At 46.0% G+C, this 14,216-nt stretch overlaps 1 pseudogene; it reads left to right on the forward strand.

The window, feature by feature from the left end:
- The first annotated feature begins 2,403 nt into the window (after positions 1-2,403).
- On the forward strand, positions 2,404-5,639 carry LOC138723740 (tRNA wybutosine-synthesizing protein 3 homolog; annotated as a pseudogene).
- Positions 5,640-14,216: the final 8,577 nt, after the last annotated feature.

A 14,216-nucleotide genomic window follows, 5' to 3' on the forward strand; every position in this document is an offset into this window, starting at 1 on the left:
TTTCGCATTTTCAAAATAAAGAAATCAAACAACCACCTGCCAAGCAACTGATTAAACAGAGCTTCACTCTTTATTTAAACTGGGGGAAGGAGAGTTGGTTTGGGCTTTTTTCCCAAAACTTGCAAAACGCAGAACATTTACCCCACCACTTGCAGGGCTTTATGGGTATTAAGAGAACCACATGCAAATAATTTTCCCATAGCAATGTTTCTACAGCAGCTCCTGTGAACAGGAGCTGTCACATCTGTACAGATATACAGCACTTTGGGGGGAAAACTGCTACAACTTACTGCTACACTCTGCCAAAAAAAAAGCCTGCTACACACAGGCCAACAGGGTTGTCTAACCAAGTGACATTCCAGTCACCGCTCCTGCAGGCTGTCAAACCTCCAGGTAAAAAAGGCAAAAAAAATCTATTAATCAGCTATCACAAACAAAGGTACCCCTAGAACATTAAAACAAGCCAGGAAAGACTGAAATGCAGACATTTAAGATTCCAGTCCTTAATTCCACAACTGCATCTGTATGTGACAGCCCTGTGCTGCAGCTCACAGCTCACAGGCATTGCTGGACACAAGGAGAGCTTATCAACACAGGGAGGTGCAACTGCTCCAACCACACTCATTCCTGATGGGCTCCAACAAACCACCATGAGCACGGTACTCCCACCACAGGACAGTTACACACAGGTCTGTCAGGAAGCTGATCCACTCAGAGAGGAGCACTTTACTGGTGACCTAGCAAAAAATCACGGAACAGCAGAGGCACATAGGAACCTTATAGGTATCAGGAGATCCCACTGCTGGCCAACTCCAGTTATGGAACTTCAGGGCTGCAGACAGAGGCAGGCTTTTCCCAAAGCTGATTACAGCTTTCACAAGGACCTGACTTCAACATTATTTTTTTCCTAACTCTAGTCTGTAAGAAGCCTGCATAGTTTTGGTTGTCTGTTCAAGCCAGAAAGAGCACTGGTCACAGGGATGTACACTACTAAGATTTCCCTTAGGACGTGGCAAAAATCCACTCTGCCAAGCAATTTCTGCAGTACAGGTCACTTTTATATGTTGTGATAACAAACCAAAAAGCAGCTTCTATTCTGCTCAGAAAAAAAATGGACCCATAAGTTTTAATAAACTATTCTGCAGCCCGGTGATGAACCTAGTATGGGGCCGCCTTCAGAGGACTGGAAGCAGCCCGGTACTGGCTGGAGTGGCTGCAGGCAGGCAGACATCATCCCAGTGGCTCCAAGCACCTGGGGAACCCCAGACTCATCGGCACAAACCAGTTGCGGAATGGGGCAGGGCCCAGGGCCTGAGAGTGGGGGAAGCAGGGAAAGCAGCAGCAGCACAGCCCGTACAGAGAGCTCTGCCCCTCGGGATCATAACATCATAGAATGGTCTGCTTTGGAACAGACTTTAAATACCATCCAGTTCCAACTCCCCTGCCATGGCGGGGGACGCCTTCCACCAGACCAGGCTGCTCAAGGCCCTGTCCAACGTGGCCTTGAACGCTTCCAGGGATGGGGCATCCACAGCTTCCCTGGGCAACCTGTGCCAGTGCCTCACCATCCTCATTGGGAAGAAATTTCTCCTTATGTCTAGCCTAAATCTGCCTCTCTCCAGTTTATATCCACTGCAGCTAGTCCTGTCACCACAAACTTTTGTGAACAGTCCCACTCCAGCTTTCTTGTAGCTCCTTTCAGGTACCGTAAGGTCGCTAGAAGGTCTTTTCAGAGCCTTCTCCCAGGCTGAACAACAACAACTCTCTCAGGCTGTCCTCATAGCAGAGGTGCTCCAGCCCTCTGATCATCTTTGTAGCCCTCCGCTGGACCCATTCCAACAGCTCCATAGTCTTCTTATGTTGAGGATTCTAGACATGGACACAATACTCCAGGTGGGAGGAATAGAGGGGCAGAATCACTTCACTCGCCCTGCTGGCCACGCTTCTTTTGATGCAGCCCAGGACACGGTTGGCCTTCTGGGCTGTGAGTGCACATTGCTGGCTTATGTCGAGCTTCTCATCAACCAGCACCCCCAGGTCCTTCTCTGCAGGGCTGCTCTCAATCACATCGTCCTCCATCCTGTATTGAAACTGGGGATAGCCCTGACCCAGGTGTAGGACCTTGGCCTTGTTGAACCTCATGAGGTTTCCCCAGGCCTATTTCTCCAGCCTGTCCAGGTCCCTCTGGATTACATTCTGTTCTTCTATGAGGAGCATGGATAAATCCGTTTTAAACTACTCCTATATGAATATATTTTCGTACCTTGAGAAAACACGCTTTTTTAAAAGCAACGTTATTTATGATGAAGGACTGTTTTCTTTACACAAAATCAAAGATCATGTATCTGTAGTGCCGCTTTAATTCTTTCTCTCTGTCTCCAGGATATAAACAGGTCTGAGATCCAGAAGAAAATCTGCACCTGGCTCACGGTAACACATGAAATGTGTAACAAAGACGATGTGGTAAGAGGACATTATGGTACAACTTCTGTATTTATGTAATGCAGGATTCCTAATGTCATGGAAAAAATGGCATGTAAATGGAAAGAAATGTTCAGGTGTTTTTATGACTGTTACTGAGATGAATCAGCACTCTAATTAAAAAATAAACTGTCCTCTAGTTGCTCTACTTAACAGATTCTCAAGAGCTGTTCTTAGGAGAACGCTTTTAAGCTTAAGACCAAGTTCCCTGCGTAGTTGTAAATGCAGCCAATATGAAATGTGACTGATTTTGTATGGTCAGAAGTCACATAATCCCCACGTCTCAATAGCTTCTCAGGAAGTCAGGAATAGGTGTTGCTTCTGTCACAGAACACTGACTTTCAGAAAATGATTTATGAAAATCTCGGATGAAGTGAGTCTTGGTTTTGCAAAGCCGTGGCTCTGTTCAAAATGAAAGCTGTCCTGTCCAGAAGTGAAATAAGCTCAGTTTCTGTCGAATGCTTGCTGGTCTTTGGGCAGTGATATAAGAGTCATTAGCAGGTGCCACAGGGTGAAATACAAAAAACGTATTCCTCACTGACACCACAGTGACAATTGCTGTATCAAACCACGCATTTCACTGGTGGAAGTTCTGTATCAGGCAGCATTGAGATGATGCTTTCTGTAAAAGCAGCGCTCCAGAGAAAATAGGAATTACTAACTTAGCTGTTCAGAAAGACCGGCTTCCAACTTAAAATAAGAACATTTACGGAGGAGATTCTACACAAACACATTTAAGTAGTTTTCAATTTTTGAAGGAAAGTGGAGAGTGCTACTTCAGCAGTTTTCTTTTATGCCATCGTGTCTTAAAAAAGCATATGAATCTGATTATTTTATTGAATATTTTCATTTTACAAGAAAGATGAGAAGGGCTGGACAAGACAGGAACGGAAAGGGTAACAGCTGACATCTCTCCAGTTAATGCATCACATTTCTTAGTGCTGTAAATTGAGCAAGTGAAGGCAAACGGGGGGGATGGTGCTTATGGTTAAATAATCATAAAATGAAATAAGTAATATAAATGCCTCAAAGCAACTTTTCTCAGTGGAAAAAAGTAGTATCAGCCCTTAGGGCCGCTCTGCAAAAAAGATAGCATAGAAAAGTACTGATAAGCCCTGTAGAATGTCATACAGCTTTCTCCACGCTTGCAAGTCCAGGAAAAATTGCCATTAGCGTCTCAGTCTTCTGGCACAGCTCAGGGGGTCTGAAGGTGATGTCTTGCATTTTACAGTTATGAAGTTACTTCCCTTTTTTTTTTTTTTCCCTTGTCTTGTGTATTTATGCATCTAGTTTCAACTTTAACTAGGTACTTTTTTTCTTTCTTTTTGGTTTTTTTTTTTTTTTTGTAGCCCATCTCCAGTGTTAATATAAATATTTTGGTGTTTTTTCCAGATGGCAGCACTCAAGAAAGCTACTGGTGATGTTGTGCTCAAGTTTGAACCATTTGTTCTTCATGTGCAGTGTCAAGAGATGCAGGATGCACAGCTTCTGGTAAAATTACATTGAGTAACAGTATCATAATATTGTTCTCTTATATTCCGTGCTGCAAAGGTCAAAATGTTGGCTCCTGAGCAAGCTCTTCCTTGCTGTGAAAGTGTGTGAGACTTGTTTAAGGTATCTTTTTTTTTCCTCAGCATTCAGTGGCTGTTGATTCTGGGTTCAGGAACTCTGGTATTACAGTTGGCAGAGGAGGAAAAATTATGATGGTAAGGACTTTTCTACTGACCTGTAAGGAATATAACAGAATCCCATCATTACTTGTAGCCTCAGTTTTTTTACAAGCCAAGATCTGTGCTGTAACGTGATTGACTGCTTTCACAGGCCATGCTGTAGCACTGCAAATTCTTTCTGCCTCATTTAACAGCAAACTAACCAATTGTGTGGGAGAGTGGTTTTTTTCCTTTAGTAAATTCCCCATAATATTCAAACAACCTTAATAAAATAAAAAACTTTATTCTAGAGAAATCCTTCTCTGTGTGTTTTTAGGCTGTCCGGAGCACTCATTGCTTAGAAGTTCCATTGAGACACAAGGGGAAACTGATGGTTTCTGAAGAATATTTTGAATTGTTGGATTCCACTAGTCCTGTTCATTACATCTAAATCTGAAAGTGAAAAATGCACAGGAGAGATTGTTTAAATTAAAAAAAACCAAAACACAAACTAGACAGCTCTTACAAAGTCTAAAATACAATTTCAATTAATTGTAGGAGCTCCAAAGGCTATAAAGTATTTAAGGAAAAACCTGTAAGCGACATGAGTTTGCAGACTTTGTTATTAAGTGTGGTTTGAGTTTCTTTTCTCATGTTAACAGCATTTGTTATTCTAACACAGTGGCCATCTCAGCAGAATTCAGGTGGCAATACATGCTTTAAACCACTAAATGCTTTGCATAGTTTGCAAAACTGAGGATTTTTGAGGGTGGTGGAGAGTTACACACAGTACAATTGTGTCCAGCTGAGGAAGAGAACAGGCAGAAGTGCCAGAGTGCGAGGGACACAGATACTGGTGAGGCACCTATGTATACGTAACCAGAGGAGTTTCTTTTTATATGTCCACTGGGAATCTCTGTAGTGGTTAAAGTCAGCAGTGACTGCTCATAGCAGCAGTCCATCTGATTGCTAATGCTGTCAGTCATTAGACATTTAACCTGATACCGTTTCTAGTTTCTGTAAGGTTAACAGGGTCTTCATGGCACTTGAGTGCCTCCACCACTTGATTGCTAACATCCAGGCATTACAGAGTGGAGTAGCAGGACACGCACAAGGACACGCCCTGGTATTTCTGATTATCCTTCCAGTGTTGGCTAGAACATCTCAATGTCAGTAGCAATTTTCTTCTCTTGGCACATTTTGGTGATATTACAAAAGCATTTGTTTGTTTAGTTTTGCAGATCCTGAGCAAACCTACAAAAATAATACTGACATAATTTGTTTCTTTCTAGATTCTACAGAAGCTTAGAGTCAGCTTTGCAAACTGCCGCTGGTGCAAATGACTTGCATTCTGAGGGGATGGAGAGGAGTCGCTCTGTGTATGTTCGTAGAAGGAAGAGGAAGACAGTTCACAGACAAAGTGTATGCCCCTCTCCCAAGGATCAGCATGAAGAGCTGGAGCCTGAGGATGATATAGAAAACAGTCTTGATATTTTTCTGATATCATGATCTAGACTAAAGCAAACTGAATAACAATTGTAATGCTCTTTGTAAGAGACAGAAATACTGCTCTGTTCTAAGCAGTAACACTCCCATGGATGTTTACCAGAAAAAAGGTAATTGAACAGAATTGTGCACAGGTTCAATGCCAGAGAACAAAACCTTAGAAGGTTTTGGGTGTTGTTTTTTTTAAAAGCACTGTCTTTTACTCTGTCTGCTAGTTATCACAGAAATAACTGGTTTGGTACAGCCTTTTGCTATGTCCTCAGTGGTGGCGTTTTGTGTCCATATGCTGAGTTTAGGCCTTCTGATTTTCACAGACCAGAGAAACTCTAAAAGCCTAGTTGTTATCCCTGAAGGTTTTTAATCCCTGTAGGAGCTTTGCCAGCAGTACAGATGCCCGCCACAGAACAGGGCAAAGCTACGTGTCAGCCAGCTGAAGGACAGTTGCTGGTGTGGAGATAAGAACAGAAAACTAGAAGTTGGGTCCTGCTCTGTGCCAGCTTCAGCCACTGTGTCCTGGATCCTTTCTGGCCGTTGCACTGGGCAGCAGTGTTGATGTTGTTTTCCTGCACTTTGCTGTGTTTCAGGCTCCAGCCCCCTGTGTGTTGCCATCTTCTGCTTCCCTTGGCCAGTGGCCGTTAAGTGTTATTTTCCTTTGAGTCTTGTAGCCAGCTCCATACATTGATTTTGCTCCCTTACATCTCATTCCATGTGGCTGGTGCCCAGCCTCCGTTCTAGCTGTCGGGCATAAGGTCATCCCAAGTGTACCCTAACAGGCTTTCTTCCCAGGCTGTGAAGCATCGGCACTCAACAACTGTTAAGCACAAACCAGCGCAATAATGTGCACATTCCTGTATTGCACCCCTGGAAAATTCACTCCTTACTCCAGGTGTATTTTGCAGAAGAATGGTGAATTTGTGAACATTTGCAGCAATGGATCCTGAGCCTGCCCTGCTTTTTATGCCCCTAGTAATACACTAACACTGCAAAACAAGGCCCTGACTGAAGGAAAATGGTTTATTTGGTGCGGTAGCAGGGAGTTGTCATTGTTTCCATTACGTAAACTTGTGTCTTGGGGATGTTTTAGTTCCACCGTAAAAAAAAAAAAAAGTGACATACAACGTGGCAGCTAAAGGGAAAAGTAATTGGGGGTTTTAAATAGATTCTGGAAGACCTGTTGGGCTGTGTTTCCAGCAGCATGCATGCCAGAAAAAATAAACTTGAGCCTTTTGTGTTGCTTGTGGTGTTTCTAATGTACAGCCTGAGCAGTTCGGTGCACGTGCTTTCACTCTGTTTCTGGTGGCTCGAAGGATCTCAGCAGAAGTGTGGCAAGGTGATCAAGACAACGCGGTTCCATCCATGCAAGAAGATTGTGGTTGTGTCAAGTGAGGTACTTGGAGGCTGATGCTGCCCTTGGCTGCTGGCTGCAAGCACAAATTGGACAAACAACAGAAAAAGTAGTCGCTACAATTTTCCTCCTGTGGAGGGGGTGAGGCACTAGTGATAAGTTTTTGAAGATGAAAGAAAATCAGCTTGTGAGGTGAATGCGTACATAAGATCTTGAAATATTGCAAGAAGCCTTCGTATCTGGGTGGACTAATCCTTGTTTAATTCTGACTGAACCAGGGGGAGACCATTTCTAATGCTGAGGAGCTGCTTGCTGGGAGGCTTGCAGCAAGTGCTGAGTCCTGGTGGGCTTGGAATGGGCAGAGAGAATCTGCCACCACAGGGACAAGTGAACCTGGGATCCCACAGCCTGTGCAACAGCAGGACCACGGGTGGGAGCAGCCGAGGGTCCCCACAGCAGCTGGAGTCAGCAGCCTCTCAAGGCCTGGGGATGTGGCTCTGCCACACGTTATCGGGGTGTGTGTGGATTGCAGAGGGTTTGCTTGGAGCAGCCAGAACAACCTTCTACCTCCAAAGCGATGCTGGCAAGGTCTGGCTCTGATCTGTTGGCAATCCTGCAAGGGATTGCAGATGTCATTAATGAACGGGAGCCATTGCCGTGCACTTCACAGTGCTGTCACCTTGCCCCACGTATGGGAAGATAAAAATTTAGTACTGAAAAAGCAGAGATTGGAAGAAACTGCATCAGACTTCAACCCCAGCCCAAAGAGTTGCCATTGCTGTGTCCAAGGCAGCCTGCCTCAGAACTCAGAAGGCTTTACTTCCAGCTGTGTATGGTCACGACTGCACCTGTGCAAGGTGGGAGAGGGAGCAGGGATACTAATTTTATGTATAACCCAGGATGCCAGTGTGCTTTCAAGGGCAGAGCTGTGGGGCTGTGCATTGGAGGAAAAGGTATTTAGTGAAACTACTTCATTTTTGGGAAACTCCTTTTACTTTTGTTTTCTTTTAAAAAATTAGTCCAAGCAGTACAATAATGCCCAAACCTTGACAGCGTGTAACAGCCCGTACAGGATTTACGTTCTCAGAAATAAGGTTTGCCAGCAACTGCAGTGCAATGTGATCCCACGTTCCTCTTAGAAGTTATATATCAAATTCAGGAACATTTTTTGACAGTCTTAACCCAGAAAGTTGACCCTAACTATGGCCATCTTGTTGCTTTATACCTGTTAACTCCAATTATTGCAGACTGTTGGGGACCTCATACAAAAAATCAAAACGACCCCACAACAAGAAAAAATATGTAGTTGTGTGATTCTCAGTGTAATTAGAGAATCCTGTTACCTCACTGCCTAAATGATCAAACAGTTATAACAAAATTTTTCTTATTTTTTTCCTCCCCTGAATGTTCCAGAGGCGATACCAAGGGGAGTTTCAGGGGTCCTGCAGCCTTGCTGGGGAGGTGCCAAATGCCAGCACCACCTTGCTCCCTGCATCACTGCCCCTATTAGCCCTAATTCTAGGGGATAACCACACTTCTCCTGAGTCTTACTCGACTTTCACAAGTTCCTTTTGAGATTAATTTTGTCAAGCTGTGTTTTATCTCCAGCTCCTGCAACTAATTCTGTCATGCCCTAAATGCATTACTCAACTGCAGACTGCAGGGATCCCAGCAGACAGGAAGGCTGCACGGAGCCTTTGGAAAGGTAATTCTGGGGTTCATGGCAGAAAAGAAACTTACTGAGAAGCAATAAGATTCCTAAAACTGGCAAATCTTTACCACTTCTAAGTGGGCTTAGCCATAGTTAACAAAAGGGTATTTACAGCCCAACTTTCATAATTGCTTTTGCTAAATATTGGAACATTTAAAAGTACAGTCTCATTCACTTTGCATTCAATTGTTTCTAGCGAGGCAGCTGTGTTCATTCCCTCCAGTAACTGATGATCTTCTCTCACCATAACATTTGTCATCCGTACCAGAAAATCACTTCAAGTTGCTGTTCCTGGCATTAGAGTCCTGCTCACAAACAGCATCGGGCAGGCACTTCAGCACGGGAGTCACTCAGCGATAATGCTTTATATACAAATCACAGGTGTCACAAGCACAAGTATTTGCTTGAAACGACTTCTTCCTCTGAAACTTGAGTACTTAGATCAGTTTACAAGAACATAACAGTAACAGCATCAGATTGCAGTAAAAAGCACTGTTTTCAAATGGAGTTAAAGCCTCAGGATGGGACGGGTTATCCATTCTCAGCCACCACTCCTATTAATCCTTTACTTGAATTTCCCTGCACTTAACAACTACATGCAATTGTATAAAATTTAGTCTCAAATTTTTAAAACAATTTTGTACTCTTAAATATACCGTGCCCTGGAGTCTTAGAAAGTCTTTAATACTTCTGATTACTGAAAATACACAATTAGTTTGCAATATCTTCTCAATTTGATTTTACACAATGTGATATTAAGGAGGACATTTAACTTTCCGGTTGGAAGCAACACCAGTGGTGTGCGCTGTGCTTTTTCTCCTTGAAAAGAAATTTGAGTCTATAAAAAAAAATAGATAATCGTATACCTAAACTTTCCTCGATTTTTTTTTTCTTTATTTCTTTACAGGAAGAGAAAGCAAATCCTGTAAAAACTGCTGTTTTAAACCGCCCAGCTCTGGTGCGACAGCAGCAGACAGACATCCAGACATCAGGAGCAGAGCATCCTCAGCCCTTTTTAACTACAGAGAACAATAACCCTGTTCCACACAGAAACTACACATAAGCTTTTATTCTGCTTTCTGGATGAGGTTTCTCTCTGGTAACTGAGCAGATGCAGTACTTTGGTCAATTTTATACCGGGGAAAAGAAATAGATCTTATTTTGTTTTCATTCCGCACGACCCCACGAGAAGAGAAATACTGTTCTCAAAGCCAACTGAATTTTTATCAAAAAGAAGGTAATTTCTTCCCTCGAATAACGCCGTAATCAAGCTTTGTAGTGACTGTAATTAGATTTCTTTGAAGACGACCACTAGAAGCGAACAAGCCGGTCGTTTAACCATTCCCTCGCCGGCAGCCGCGCCGCTCCCAGCACCTCCCCGCGGGGTGGACGCGCATCTCCTCGGGGCTTTTCCCCTCCGCCGGCACGGAGCCGAGGAATCGCAGCGCTGTGCTGGGACGAGGCTCGACACGGCACGGCCAGGGCAGCAGAAAGGGTAAAATCCAACAGCCGAGAGTCGCGAGGGGTGAGAGGGGGCCCAACAGCCCGAGCTGGGGGCGGGTGGCAGCCGAGGCGTCGGGGCTGCGCCCGGTCGAGCAGGACGCGCTCTTTCATGCCCCTAAACGCGTTATTTCCTGGCTGAGTTCTCTAAATACCGTTTAAATGCGATTTTACGGCATTTTGGACGCGGCACGGGAAACGCGGTGATGGGCGAGCGCGGCGCTGGGTCGCAGGTGCCGGCGGCGCTGCCACCGCCGCGGGGAGAGCTCGGACACGGTCCGCACACGGAGCCGATCCCAGACACGGACCCCGCACACGGATCCCATACAAGGGTCCCGCACACAGACCCGCACACGGACCCCGCACACGGAGCCACGCGTGGATCCAGTCCCGCACACGGACCTGATCCCATACACGGACTCCGCACACGGAGCCAGACCCGCACACGGAGCCGATCCCATACACAGACCCGCACACGGACCCATGCTTGGACCCGATCCCATACAAGGGTCCCGCACACAGACCCGCGCGTGGATCCCATACAAGGATCCCGCACACAGACCCGCACACGGACTCGCACACGGAGCCTGCACACAGACCCGCACACAGTCCCGCACACGGATCCGATCCCATACACGGCCCCCGCACACGGCCCCGATCACCCGGGGCAGAGCCCTCCGCCTCGGGTAGGAGCGCAGCCGCGTTCCCCACCGCGGGGAGCCCCCCGGGGCTCGTCCGTGGCCCCCAGCCCGTCCTGCGGTGCCCGTCCCGCCGCCCTCCGGACGCCGCAGCGACCCCGCACCGAGCGCCCCGCGTGACGCGTTCAGCAGGACCGCGTCTGCCCCGGTGCGTGAACTGCAGAGGCAGCTTCCGAAACCGGGAAGCGTCCTGCTCGCGGTGCCCGTGACACCGATGCCAGGAACACCCGCATCCCCCTCCCTGTGATCATTCCAACAGTGACACCGCGACGTTAAGCCAAGGGTCCCCCCGCATCTGGAACTCACAGCCCCTAAACAAACCCTCGTGTGTTTTATTCGGGCTGTTCCGCTGGAATGGCTCTCGTTCCCTGGGTTTGTCTGCTTGGAGGGAATAGGACGCCGCAGTGTCCCTTTCCCAGCCCCGGGATGCCTGCGCGCCGCAGTGACCCAGCGACACGGCACCAGTGGCAGGAGGCAAAGATGGAACACGGCTCTGGGTACAGGGCTGAGAAGTCCCAACGCAGACGGCAGAGCACGGCCCCCTCGCTCGAGGACCCCAACGCAACTGTCACTGCACTTCGACGTCAGGACTCGTCGGCCGCAGGCCTCGCCTCGGCCTGGCTCAGTGGTCTCTGGGGCCGGTTGGACTCACACCACCATCTTCCAAAGAGAAAAATCAGCCCCTGGGGGTTGTCCCACCCGTGTCGCATAAATCATTTAAACTCCTGAAATACCAAACAGCTCGACTGCAAAACCCGTTTTTTCTGGGACTGACCGCTGTTTCTCCACTAACTGAGATGTAAATGGATCCCTTTGCTTTCTAAGTAGTGTTCTACGTCCCGATCGGTCCTGTATCAATATTAAACTGGCAGTACTGCTCTTTTATAATCCGCTGATTTACATATTTTTGCATAACATTGCTAACAAAACCCAAGGAATATTTACAAGTGAAATGCGCTCAGAGTTTATGCACACAATTTACTTTTTCCCGTTATTTTCCATCCCTTGGCGGCATATTTTAGGCAGAATTTTTCCACAGAGACTGAACCTGGTTTCGTTTTTCCCTCACTGAAAAGACATTCACCGCAGAAATTGTGCAGAAATGGAGCAGTGAGGAGAGAGCAAAATACAGCAATTTTTACAGAGCCCTGTGCAGGGTCTGCATGTTTTCCCCGCACCATCTTCGCCTTGGAATGATAGGCAGCACCCAGGGATGTGCCGCTTTTGGAAAATATATGCAGCAACACTGTGGCTGGTTCTACGCAGGATCAGAATTTGGCCCCAAATGTGCGTATTTTACAAATATTACAAATTACCGTTTCCCCCTCATTCCTATTACCTAGATACAAAAATTCAAATTCAAGAATGTGTTTTCAAATCCCCAGCACTCCAGGGTAATATTAGATGGAGTCCCTTTAATAAAACACATTCCAAGTTGTTATTTTGATGGAAGCATCATACTTTTTGTCCAGCAATAAGCAGTTCAGATTTCACTAGGTCGCTGAAAATTTTCGAATCAGTCTGTCTTCAAATCATGTTTAAAAGACAGACTGAAATAACCGTGGCAGCAGATCCCTTCACGAGGCAAACCAGCAGTAAGGTTTATAATGTGCATTAAAGCTGGTGCTGCATTTAACTCCTGAGTCAGTGAATGAAATTTTGCGCTCCTCCAAAACCTACTGACAGTCCTATTTACAAAATGTATCACAGTCATGCGGGAAATTATGGCATCCCGTTTTGTCCTCGATTCTCTAAAATAAGAGGTATTTTGGTCACAAATGCCTGCTGTTATCAAAACACTGTCATGATTTCAGCAGGATCCAGTAACCTAGGGAAAGCCGGGCACAGATCTCCCTCATTCTTTTCACTCTGGGTCACATTGCATCTGTTTTTCAATGCTTTGTCGTTCGGAAAAGAGGCTGATGGAATCCCATGTTCTGCGGTGTGGCAATCCCCAAATTCATGGCAGGAATGCACATTGCCCAAATCCTCTCATTCAGGGCTTTCTCCCTAGAAAAAACCACATGAAAATCACAACAGATCTGGAGCAGATGTTTAAATAAATATTTACATAAATATTGAAATATTTACACATGCAGTTCTGCATGCTTGAAAGGGGAAAACAAGTGCAATAAATGTAATTAAGGTGCCAGGGTTCTACACTAATATAACTTGCATTTCTCTTCCTGATAGCCTGTCAGTTAAATTATTAATTTAATAATTAATGTGCTCTGGTGGCACTGCATCTGAGGAACGGTGTAGGTGGTGTCAGGCCAGTAAAGCCTCGTCCCCATTAGGCTGGGGAGACCCTGAGCGTGAGGGCCGAGGCAGCACAACCGCCATCCAGGAGTGGGGCAGCTGCCCCAGCACCTCGATGGCCTGCGAGGAGGCTGCCGCAGCACCCCGACCCCCACAGCATCCTTGGCCCCACAGCAACCCAGGCACTGCAGCAGCCCAGGCACAGAAGCATCTCAGGCACTGCAGCACCCTGCGCGCTTGGGGCCTTTCTGAGGTGGAGAGCTTCCCACCCAAGACAACTCCAGCAGGAGCTCCTGGAGTAGAAACAGCATCCCTGCTCCGCACAAGCCCTCATCCCAACAGAAGGCTGTGGGCACTGTACAGTAACAAAAAAGGAGCCGTTTCTTCTCTCTTTGTGTGCCTTCATCTAAACTTGTAACTCGCTGAAGACCTGTGATCAGAATGTCGCACTGGGCTTTTCTTTCTTATATATTTGCGCTGTGCATTTCTTTCCTTCTAGTCCGACATTAGCAAGAATCAGTGCGGTGGAAGTGGTAGCGCAGCAGCAGGGACAAACTGTCTGACAAACAGCAACAGCCTCCCAACACCCCTTTAAAATAATAACGATTTACCAAATGGTTGGGAAGTTGTTATAATTCCTTTTCCAAATTATTACTCGCCCTTTAGATTAGAAATGAGGCCAGGGTTAGTAATCAGCCTTAAATGGTAAGATTTCTGAAGTAGGAGCACTTGTCTGATTGTGAAGTGGAGGCCATTATTGCCTTGATTGAGTCTTTTTTTTTTTTAAGCTTGCTTGATTTATGGCTGAGAGCGCACATTCACCACTGTACCAGAAGCAATCAGAGCTTTCCCTGCTCTCTTTTCCTCAACGATTTAGGGTCCACTGCTTTGGCACAGCTGCCACCTTTTAGCCTCTATCAAGCAGAGATATTTTTAAGCGAACTGTATTTTTTGTTTGTCTTTTCTCCTCCTGCCCCTCTACTTCCTCACTCTGTATCTTTCCTTTTTTTTCCCTTTTTTTTTTTTTTGTGGGGGTCGGGGGGCTGAAAATATTGTGTGAACTTCAA

Source organism: Phaenicophaeus curvirostris, chromosome 8 (genome assembly GCF_032191515.1).
Source record: "Phaenicophaeus curvirostris isolate KB17595 chromosome 8, BPBGC_Pcur_1.0, whole genome shotgun sequence".
NCBI lineage: Eukaryota > Metazoa > Chordata > Aves > Cuculiformes > Cuculidae > Phaenicophaeus > Phaenicophaeus curvirostris.